The sequence below is a fragment of the Neophocaena asiaeorientalis genome, unplaced genomic scaffold (genome assembly GCF_003031525.2).
Source record: "Neophocaena asiaeorientalis asiaeorientalis breed wild unplaced genomic scaffold, Neophocaena_asiaeorientalis_V1.1 scaffold221, whole genome shotgun sequence".
NCBI lineage: Eukaryota > Metazoa > Chordata > Mammalia > Artiodactyla > Phocoenidae > Neophocaena > Neophocaena asiaeorientalis.
In genome coordinates, this window is record NW_020173766.1 from 1,785,592 (window position 1) to 1,797,157 (window position 11,566).

Genomic DNA, 11,566 nt, shown 5'->3' on the forward strand with positions numbered 1-11,566 from the left:
GGCCCCCAAACCGAAAAAAAAAAAAAAAAAAAGTATTGAATATTTATTAAGTGGAACGACATAAAATTATTGATATTTGATTGGTTTTGGGGGTTTTTTTTAAAATAAATTTATTTATTTATTTTTGGCTGCGCTGGGTCTTCACTGCAGCGCACAGGCTTCTCATTGCGGTGTCTTCTCTTGTTGCGGAGCATGGGCTCTAGGTGCGTGGGCTTCAGTAGTTGTGGCACGTGGGCTCAGTAGTTGTGGCTCATGGGTTCTAGAGCGCAAGCTCAGTAGTTGTGGCACACAGGCTTAGTTGCTCCGCGGCATGTGGGATCTTCCCAGACCAGGGCTCGAACACGCGTCCCCTGCTTTGGCAGGTGGATTCTTAAGCACTGCGCCACCAGGGAAGCCCAATATTTGTTTTTGACCTAACAAAACTGCATTTTTGTATGGCTTAACCTAATACTAAGCGCTATGCACTATGTTAAAAAATATTAATTTTTTTAGGTATGTATACAAACGTACATTTTTTTAGAAAAAAACTAGTATGTTGATTTAGGGGCTCCTGACTGCTGTCATTAGATCTAAAGAGCAAAGTCTATACATCTGAACAGAAAAACCTTTCACATACTCTCTTCTCCTGAGTACTTATAGCTATGTGCTATTTACAAAGAAGCGACACAATTGCTGTTAATTAGTATACTGTATCAGAATACTAATTCAAATGTTTTGGCCAAAATTGCTGCAGTAATTGGGTAAACATAAATCCCACCTGTCTATTATTCCATCAGTTTAGACTGCTACTTAAAGATTTAGGATTAAGTTTGCCTTGTGAGGTTCACAGAGGATTAAATTACTTGTAAATAGCCATTCCCATGAAAGACTAAGTCATGAATGCTCATGTTACAACCTAATCAAATACAAAAACTTTGGCAATCCTAACAAAACAGGAATTTAGACTGGCCCTTAGAATAGAGATATGTTTATTAACCAAATCGCCTAACAAAGATACTTCAAGATACTTTATTCCAAAGACAACATTTAGAGCCAAATGAACATATTTTTACAAAAATCTTATAGCTGGGTACTTCCCTGGTGGAGTAGTGGTTAAGAATCCGCTTGCCAATGCAGGGGACACGGGTTCGAGCCCTGGTCCAGGAAGATCCCACATGCCGCGGAGCAGCTAAGCCCATGAGCCACAACTACTGAGCCTGCACTCTAGAGCCCGCGAGCCACAACTACTGAGCCCACGTGCCACAACTACTGAAGCCCACGCGCCTAGAGCCCGTGCTCTGCAACAAGAGAAGCTATCACAACGAGAAGCCCGTGCACCACAACGAGGAGTAGCCCCCGCTCACTGAAACTAGAGACAGCCCGTGTGCAGCAACGAAGACCCAATGCAGCCAATAATAAAAATAAATTAATTTTTTAAAATGTCTTACTTTCCTGGAAGTTACAACCACTAACTCCTTTGAAGGGTTTTAATCAATGACATGAAAAGTTCTGTCCTGATATCTCTGCTTTAAGGAAAGAGCAAGAATGCATACTCCTATTTCCTAAGGCAGTAATCTAATGGTTTAAAATTCTATATATTACAGCTACAGACCACTAGTTTAATGGCATTTTACATGATACATATTTTAAGATTTAGTACTATATTGCCATAAAACCACAGCAAAAGGAGATAGAAAAGAATGGGAGAAAGAAGTCTAAATTAGGAACAAGCCTAAATATTTTCCCATAAATATGACATTTCCACTCTGTTCAAACACAGATAGGGACTTCCCTGGTGGCGCAGTGGTTCAGAATCCACCTGTCAATTCAGGGGACACAGGTTTGAGCCCTCGTCCGGAAAGATTCCACATGCCACGAAGCAACTAAGCCTGTGTGCCACAACTACTGAGCCTGCACTCTAGAACCCGCAAGCCACAACTACTGAGCCCGTGTGCCACAACTACTGAAGCTCACGCACCCTAGAGCCCCTGTGCCCCAACTACTGAGCCCACACACCGCAACTACTGAAGCCTGCGTTCTCTAGGGCCCACATGCTGCAACTACTGAAGCCCACACACCCTAGAGCCCACGCACCACAACTACTGAAGCCCGTGCACCTAGAGCCCGTGCTCCACAGCAAGAGAAACCACTACAGTGAGAAGCCCACACACCGCAACCAAGAGTAGCCCCTGCTTGCCGCAACTAGAGAAAAAGCCCATGTGCAGCAATGAAGACACAACGCAGCCAAAAATTAATTAATTAATTAATTTTAAAAAAACACAGATAAATTTTAATTAAAATCTTCTGGGGCATTCCAGTAAGCAACAAGCACACCTGGTGTCCAGGGCTTGGTTTCTAATACCATCTCTTACACAGGAAACAGGGCTCCTTGGAGAAATGACTAATTCTAGGACTGGGACAGAAAATATACAAGCAAAGCCTGGAATATCTTGTAATGCCAGAAAGTTAGGAAATGCTATAAAAATAATAATTAATTAATTAATGAGGGAATGTGAAAGGCACACAGGGGTCAAATGAAAGAGCTTCCAATGACCAAAGCTGGAACAATCTGAGCAACAAAATACAGTATTGGATTGTAACCCAAAATACAAAATAAGTATTCATGAATCCATACTGGTATAAATAATGATTGAATAAATTAGTGATGGAGAATAAATAAATCTACCATGAAGAAGAATTCCAAAGAATTAGTCTAGGCATTCCAGCTTCTAGGTGGTAGAACTTAACCCTGATTCCTTAAGTGTGGGTGGGTCACATAGTGACCTCCTTCCAAAGAGTACAATAATGAAAAGGGAGACAAAAGAGAAACCTGACCAGCACTAACTAAACCAGGTGACCAAGATTAACCTTAACAGTGATGAGTTATGTTGACAGTATGTGCCCTTGATATGTGATAAGAATGGCATTTTACCTCTATAATCTTCCTCTCATAAACGGTAACCCTGGTCTAGTCATAAGAAAAAGATCAGATAAATCCCAGTTGAAGGAATTCTACAAAATATCAGACTAGTACTCCTCAAAACTGTCAAGATCATGAAAAAAAAGATCATCAAAAATCAAGTCTGAGAAACTGTCCTAGCCAAGAGAAGCCTAAGCATAACAACTGAATGTAATATGGTATCCTGGATGAGACCCAGAACAGAAAAGGGTCGTTAGGTAAAAACTAAATCCAAACAAAGTATGAGCTTTAATTAATAATAATGTATCAAAATTGGTTTATTAATTGTCACAAATATACCATACTAATGTAAGATGTTAATAATAGGAGGAGATCCTAAAACTTTTCTATAAGTCTAAATCTATTTTCCATAAGTTACAAAATTAATTTAAAATATATTTAGATGGGCTTATTTACATAAAAATATTGATGCAATCATTATGTTGTCTTTATTTCTGAACATGGTCAAAATGTACACTTCCAAAGTGACCAGGGAGTTTGCTCTATGGCTGTAGGTAAGCACTTGAATGGCTAGTGCCATTTCAGTATTTAACATTGTTTAAGCATCAAAAATCATGAACCTGGGCCTTATTTACAGAAATTTCTGAAATACAGAAAAATATAAATTGCCCACAATATATCCCCTATTTTCCCCAGGACAGGTATTCAGAAACAGATCTAAAGAAAAAAACAGTACAGTACTACACAATCCACTGGTCAGCTGAATCCACCATAGATACAGAGGGCTGGATATGGAACTTAAGCACCAGGGTATTTTGGTATCTGAAGTGGGTCCTAGAACAAATCCCCTATGAATACCGAGGGACAACTGTATACAACGTCTGTCTTTAACATTCTAGTAACAAACTTTATTCACTTCCAACTTAAATCTGACCCATGACCAAAAACTGCACTCACAAAATCTACAATTCCACGGAGAAACTGACTATGGAAGAAAGTCTGTATAAGTAACGTCCAAGTCTCTAATCACTGAAAACTAGCTGGCTCTCCATTAAAGCTTCAAATCTGAAGTTCTACCACTGGTACTACTGAAACAGGAGAGAAGGGAGCAGGGCATAACCTCTGAAAGAATGACATGGCCTGAGGACGTGACATAAACGGATTAGAACCAAATGGGTCTAAGATGGTGGACAAGTCGACTCCCACTAGACCTTGAACCTCAGTATACGCTCAATGTAACACATCAGCAAGCTAAATGACACACCCACAGGCGCCATGACAGTTCTAAGGCGACCATAAGGATCAAAAAGTGGGCGGTGGCCCAATTCCTGAAAATCCCTGCCCCTTCCCGAAATAGCTGGAATACTCCTCCCACTCACTAGCCTATGAAATTACCCACCACTATAAAAACTGACAACCCCATATCCTGGTTCCTTTCTCACCTTCTGAGATGGCCCACTCCGTCTGTCTGTGGAGTGTGTTTCTCTCTAAATAAATCCACTTATTACCTATTACTTTGTCTCTCACTGAATTCTTTCTGTGATGAGACATCAAGAACCTGAGCTTCATTAAGTCCTGAAACCAGGTGTGTGATCTCAGTTGGAACACTGTGGGTTTTGGCCGCGTGGGTTCAAGTCCCAATCAGGGTTTTGGCTGGGTTCGAGTGCCAGCTGTGTGCGTTCAAGTCCCAACTGAGGTGCACGGTTTCACTATTAACTCTAACTTCATTTTGTAGATTCACAAACAGTGACCAACTCTAATGAGGACTTATATTTATTACACTCAAAGAAACAAAACAAAATAACTTAGCAATGTGTGTCTGATATTTCCAACCAAATCACAAAAAAGGGGCATTTGAATCCAAACCCCTTATTTTATAAGTGAGAAAAGAGCCAAGGGGATTAACAAAGATACTTATTCAAGGTCATCTTGAATCTCAACTAGAACCAGGATTTCTTCTCAGCCCTATACTATTCCAAAGAAGGAAACAAGGGCAAGATAAAGGGTATTATAATTCTGACCATTTCCTATGCTAGGTTAGAAAGCTTTAGTTTTCTCAGAGGTCAACAAAATAAGCCAGCCTACCTATTGGAAATGGCACCAAGTAGCTATCCTTTTTTTAAGTGACATGCCCTCCTGACACAGATTCTTGTCTCCTATTTAATTATCAATTCTTGAATTGTGCCACTATTCAATATCCATGATGTGAAAGTTGAAGCCTTGGTTAAAGCTTGTAAGTGTTCAACTTAATTTGGTACAAACAGAAGAGTGAGTGTATTAATTTTCCTCCCAGTTATCCTTAATAATTTTTCTTTTTCTTTTGTTATTGAGATGAAATTTACAGAACATACACTTAAGCATTTTTTAAAATTTTTTAAAAACATTTTGAAGTATATAATTCCATGGCATCAACCTTTCTTTAGTTTCAAAATGCCAAATATTTTTCATTAGAGATGCACTAATCCAAATGTAGAAGGACTACTGTTTTCAATTAATTCGTCACATCTCAAAGAAGGCCTAAACCCAGGTTCCAACCTTAAGTGTGGCCTGAGCCCCTTTATCATTCTAATCTCTTTCCACACGTGGCCAGCCACAGTGCAGAGGTACTGTGCCAAGCACCTTTCACCTTCTTCCACATATCAGTAGTATTCTATCACACTCTCCTGCCCTGAACATACCCACAAAGTCAGGCTTATTGTGTGGTTAGCCAACCCGGCAGGCTTTTGTTTCAGCAAATACTTCAAACTTTGCAAACTAGTTAGGAAGGAATGATCTCATCCCACTGACCCAACAGCCAACTTTATCAAAAAAGCTTTTTGTTACAAGCTGTGATAACCTAGGAAACCAGATCTATTTTTACTGTACAGGCATGGAAAAGGAAAAGAAGAAATCATAAGGAAAAGACAGCTCACATGTTGACCATTTTTAAAAATCACTTATTCTCCAGAATTTCCCCCATTCTTTGATATCTGGCTGCAAGTGAACAAAAAGAAAGACTTTTAGAATTTTTCAATGCCCCCCAAAAAATCATTATTGTGACAATTAAAAAGCAAACTTCATATTCTAGACCAAATATTGAACCTACCCTGGGTCAGATTTGTAAGAAAAAATAAGGATTCCTCTCCAGCATCACCTCAACATTTGAGTGCTTATGTTCCAGGTACTATTCTAATCACTTTACATATATCAATTCAATGAATATGTTGAGGACTTCCCTGATGGCGCAGTGGTTAAGAATCAGCCTGCCAATGCAGGGGACATGGGTTCGAGCCCTGGTCTGGGAAGACCCCACATGCCACAGAGCAACTAAGCCCGTGTGCCACAACTACTGAGCCTGCGCTCTAGAGTCTGTGAGCCACAACTACTGAGCCCCCATGCCACAACTACTGAAGCCTGCACGCCTAGAGCCCATTCTCCACAACAAGAGAAGCTACCGCAACGAGAAGCCTGTGCACTGCAACAGAGAAACCCCCGCTTGCTGCAACTAGAGAAAGCCCACACACAGCAACGAAGACCCAACGCAGCCAAAAATAAATAAATTAATTTTAAAAAAAGAGGGCTTCCCTGGTGGCGCAGTGGTTGAGTCCGCCTGCTGATGCAGGGGTCACGGGTTTGTGCCCCGGTCTGGGAAGATCCCACATGCCGCGGAGCGGCTGGGTCCGTAAGCCATGGCCGCTGAACCTGCACGTCCGCAGCCTGTGCTCCGCAATGGGAGAGGCCACAGCAGTGAGAGGCCCGCGTACCGCAAAAAAAAAAAAAAGAAAAAAAAAGAAAAAAGAATACGTTGAACAATTCTAGTATGTAGGTATATTATTATCCCCATTTAAAATAGGGACACTATGGCACTTAGAGGTTAAGTAACTTGCCTGAGGTCACTCGCCTAGTAAAGCAGTGGACCCCAACTCTTAACTGTTTCCCCACACTGTCTCTCACAGCAACTTTTTAAAAAATAAATTTATTTATTTATGGCGGCGTTGGGTCTTGGTTGCTGCGCACAGGCTTTCTCTAGCTGCAGCGAGCGGGGGCTACTCTTTCATTGTAGTGCATGGGCTCCTCAGTGCAGTGGCTTCTCTTGTTGCAGAGCACGGGCTCTAGGCACACGGGCTTCAGTAGTTGTGGCCCACGGGCTTAGTTGCTCTGTGGCATGTGGGATCTTCCCGGACCAGGGCTCGAACCCGTGTCCCCTGCATTGGCAGGTGGATTATTAACCACTGCGCCACCAGGAAGTCCTTATTTTTTTAATTCTTAAAAAAAGTTGTGATTCATCATCTACTCTACACCTGGGTATTCAAAGCACATGGATGTGCCCTTTCTCTGCTTGGCCTCCAAGCAGCGTACTTTCACAGATGGAGCTATGGCCAAATGCTGTGACACAGGGTGCGCACCTCCAGTGCCTTACCCAGGCAGTTCCTTCTGCTTAGGTAGTAGGTGATCAGCCTCTACTCTAAAACATTCAGGAAAAACAAAGTAGATCAAGAGCACTATTTAGAGTGAATCGTCCTACATCTGTATGTGTCAGTATGCACGTGAGAATCAGGTGACTAAAGGCGGCTGATGTAAACAAAGGATTCTACAGCAGACAACTATAAGGAACAAAAGCTAACAATCTCTGATAGTTTGTGGAGCAGCTGTGGGACATTCTAAAGGTGAATGTTAGCCTACCTTAAGATAAAACAAAAAAAAATGGTTAGGAAGTCTACTGAGAGATAAAGGCTAAATTTAGATTACTGGCCTCCAGGCTGAAAAGAATTCTGAAGACAGGAATACACACAGTTTACCCTTCTGAAATGCATAAAGCTTTCCCCAGATCTCAACTAGATCTCCCCCACTGTCCTGGACTCTTAGTGGATCCAAGTACATCTAATGAGGACAGTAATACAAGCACTAACATGAAATAAAATTTGAAAAGGAAACAAGTAAACTCCAGTAAAGTTCCAAGAGCAGGAAAGAGTGCCTCCAGAAAGAGGAAAGCTGTGACAAGAGCTATAGAACCTCCCTTAAGCGCCTCCCTTATGATCCCTTAAGATCCCCATGCACTCGGGTGCTACACCAGAATGAGTGTAGGCAGTATATGAATAAGAGTGGATAAGTACATCACTACATTGAATTAGAAATAATTTACACAGATATATAGATATCAATTCTTCTTCTTCAGTCCTAAAATCATTCTCTCTCACTTAATAACTAAAATACCATTTTTCTTTTCCACCTTTTCAAGGCCTACCTCTACTCTCTCAGTCCGTCTCTATGAAAGCCTCCATGGCTTCCAGAGCACTCTGGCTATATGATGTGTGCTACTAGTACACCACCGACCAACTTTACTATTTACATGCCTAGTACCCACTATAATCTGTGAGCTCAAGAGCAATAATGTTCAGTAACCTCTGGTTATTCTCTAGTACCTATCTCAGTTCCATGAACATAGCAGATACAAAATAATGCAAAATATGTTGCACATTTTTCTAATTCTGAGGCCTTCAATCTTTTTCTCTTTATATCACAACCCATGGGGGGAAAATCATTTCATAAAATGACCCATATTCACACACATACAGTTATACACACACACATACACATAAATGAAACAGAAGTATGTAAAATGTACTGATATCTTCTGTTCCTGTTTTTTAAGGGCTTCCTGTGAAAATTTCAATTTCTGGTAAAAATAATCTCTTAAGAGAAGGAGGTATACAATTAAAAGCAGTTTTCAAACTTTAATGTGGACATCCCTTGGGAAGATGGTTTAAAATAGATTACAGAGAACTATACCCAGAATCTGATTTAGTAAGTCTGGGTAGAAGCCCAGGAATCTGCCTTTCAAATTACCCCAAATCATTCTGATGTAGATGATAAAACTATACTTATCAGACACATGCCCACATAATTTAAGATTTAATCTCAAAATACATAGTTTCAACTCTTCCTACACTAGCTACAGGTTAACCAAACTATCTGCAAGAGGTTCCTGCCTTGCTAATAAACTGGTTTTTCATCTGAAAGCTGTCTGGCTCAACAATCCTTTTATAGACTTTCTCTAATGCAACTGGTAAACCACTAAAATCTAACTGTTCTCTTAACTACAGCTCTTTGCACCAAGAAAAACAAAAGAATGATATGAATGAAAGGCATTTTTGTTGCCAAGTCGTTTGCTTTATAACTAAAAGGGCTTTTGAAAACCAGTCACATTGGCCATACAACTGGCATTATGTAGTCATCAGTTTGGAACTCCTAAGTACAAGCGGCCTATAGCTCAAAAGTGATCACTAAATAACTCAAAGTCTGACCACAAACTGCTTGAAAGCTACGACACAAGCCTCCATGTCTTGTAATTATAAGCCAATAAGAAGACCCTTGATTCCTGAAAGTTTTAAATTCAACAAAGTCAATATTAAAATAGCACCAAACACTTGCAATGAACAATTCAAAACTGAAATTAAGAAAACAATTCCATTTACAACAGCAACAAAAAGAACACTTAACAATAAATTTAACAAAATAAGCACAAAACTTATAGTACTCTGAAAAATACAAAAAATGGAGAAAGAAGAGCTTCCAAATTCATGGATGGGAAGACTTAACATTGTTAAGAAGAGGGAATTCCCCATCGGTACAATGGAAGAAGGCAATACTCCTCCCAAACTCATCTACAGATGCGATGCAAGCCCCATCAAAATCCCAATTAGCTTCTTTGCAGAAATTGACAAGCTAAATCTAAAAGTCATAGGGAGGGACTTCCCTGGCGGTCCAGTGGTTAAGACTCCGCACTTCCAATGCAGGGGGTGTGGGTTTGATCCCTGGTCAGAGAATTAAGTTCCCACATGCCGCAGGGTGCAACCAAAAAAAGAAAAAAGTGGGCAAATAATCTGAACAGACATTTCTCCAAAGACGATATGCAAATAGCCAGTAAGCACATCAGTTATCAGGAAAATGAAAGTCAATACCACAATGAGAAACCACTTCATACCCACTAGGATGATGATAATCACAAGGACAGAAATTGGAACCCTCATATAGTGCTAATGGAAATGTAAAATGGTGTGGCCATTTTATTAATAGAAAACAGTATGGCAGTTCCTCAACAGGTTAAACATATGACCCAGCAATTCCACTCCTAGGTATAAACCCAAGAGAAGTGAAACCCTATGTCCACACAAAAACTTGAACACAAATGTTCACAGCGGCATTATTCAGAATAGCGAAAAAGTGGAAACATAAATGTCCATCTACAGATGAATGAATAAGCAAAATGTGGTATATCCAAACTGTAGAATGTTATATGTCCATAAAAAGGAATGAAGCAGTAATACAAGCTACAAGACAGATGAACCTTGAAAATATTATGTTAAGTGGAAGAAGCCAGTCACAAAAGACTACATACTGTATCACTCCATTTATATGAAATGTCCAGACAGGCAAATCTAGAGGGACAGAAAGATTAGTGGTTCTCAAGGGCTTGGGAAGAGGGGGTGCTGAAAAGATTAGGGAGTGATGGCTATAGAGTATGGGGTTTCTTTTGGGAGTGATGAAAATGTTCTAAAACTGTGGTAATAGTCACACATATCTGTGAATATACTAAAAACCATTGATTTCTATACTTTAAATGGGTGAACTGTATGGTATGTGAATAATACCTCAATAAAACTGTTACCCCCAAAAAAGAGAGACAGAGCACCAAACACATGAAACTAACATCTTCTTTCCTATGAGATTGCCCTTAATACCAACTTAAAGGATATTTCCTTTCTTGTTATCAGAAGATAGATATGTTATTTTCCAGTTATGTACAATTTTTTTTAAAAAAGCAAAGCTTGCTCAAAGAAACATGTTTTGTTGTTAGATGCATATAAAAACTTCTGCAAGAAAAGGCTAGAGGGAGCCACTAGAAGATGAAGAGAAAAACTAAACTTTCAACAGTTAAGTATAGGCAGTCTTCGTTTTGCATAGTGGTGTGAGACTAAAAAAGTGACAATGCAAGTTGAAACCATGCAAAACGATAGTAATAATAAATGGGGAAAATTACAATTGTTCTGTTATCTTTAAAAATTTTTGTTGAAACATTAAAAATTCTGTCATTTATAACTGTATAAGAATAAAAAACAGGAAAACTAACATTTATTTAGTATGCTGTAAAAGATTGGAAACATTGAAAATTATTTATAATTTCTTTGAAAAAACTTATCAAGAGTAGTTAACATGATATGGAATGGATCAGCTTCCAGCATTTTATCCTTTGTGTTTTCAATGTCACAAAGTATCTCTGACAATTCTTTTAATAAAAGTGAAATTTCTTGCCCATGTCACTTTCTCCTCTGGGATATCTTCATCTTTTTCACCAAACCATTTTCCTCATTTACATAGATAAGCTCACCTTCACTAAGCTTCTCTAGCTGCATATCCAGAGTCTTTTGAATGACAGTAGCGTCAACATTCCCACAATGAAGTTATTTCTTCTGTAACTCCATTCACTTATGATTTGCATTTCACCTCCAACCCTGGAAAGGAAGTTTTTGGTTCTTTGCTGCACCTTCTTCTTTGTTCTTTCTTTCAATTACCCATTTTTGTAAAATGTCACATGGGTTTATCACTGGGTGACATGGAGGCAATGGAACTGCATGCTTTGCTATTTGTGCATGAACTGAATAACAGATGTGCAGTGAACAGTCACCA

The 11,566-nt window shown here is 39.5% G+C and overlaps 1 protein-coding gene across 5 annotated transcripts in view; it reads right to left on the minus strand.

The window, feature by feature from the left end:
- MAP4 (microtubule associated protein 4) overlaps positions 1–11,284 on the minus strand; it is a 138,831-nt gene extending 127,547 nt beyond the window's left edge. For 3 of the 5 annotated variants that reach the window (XM_024751372.1, XM_024751365.1, XM_024751371.1), the window contains exon 1: positions 11,268–11,284. The gene's annotated coding sequence lies outside the window, so the exon portion shown is untranslated. The remainder of the gene's footprint in view (positions 1–11,267) is intronic. The other 2 variants (XM_024751368.1, XM_024751366.1) reach the window with 1 other exon arrangement.
- Positions 11,285–11,566: the final 282 nt, after the last annotated feature.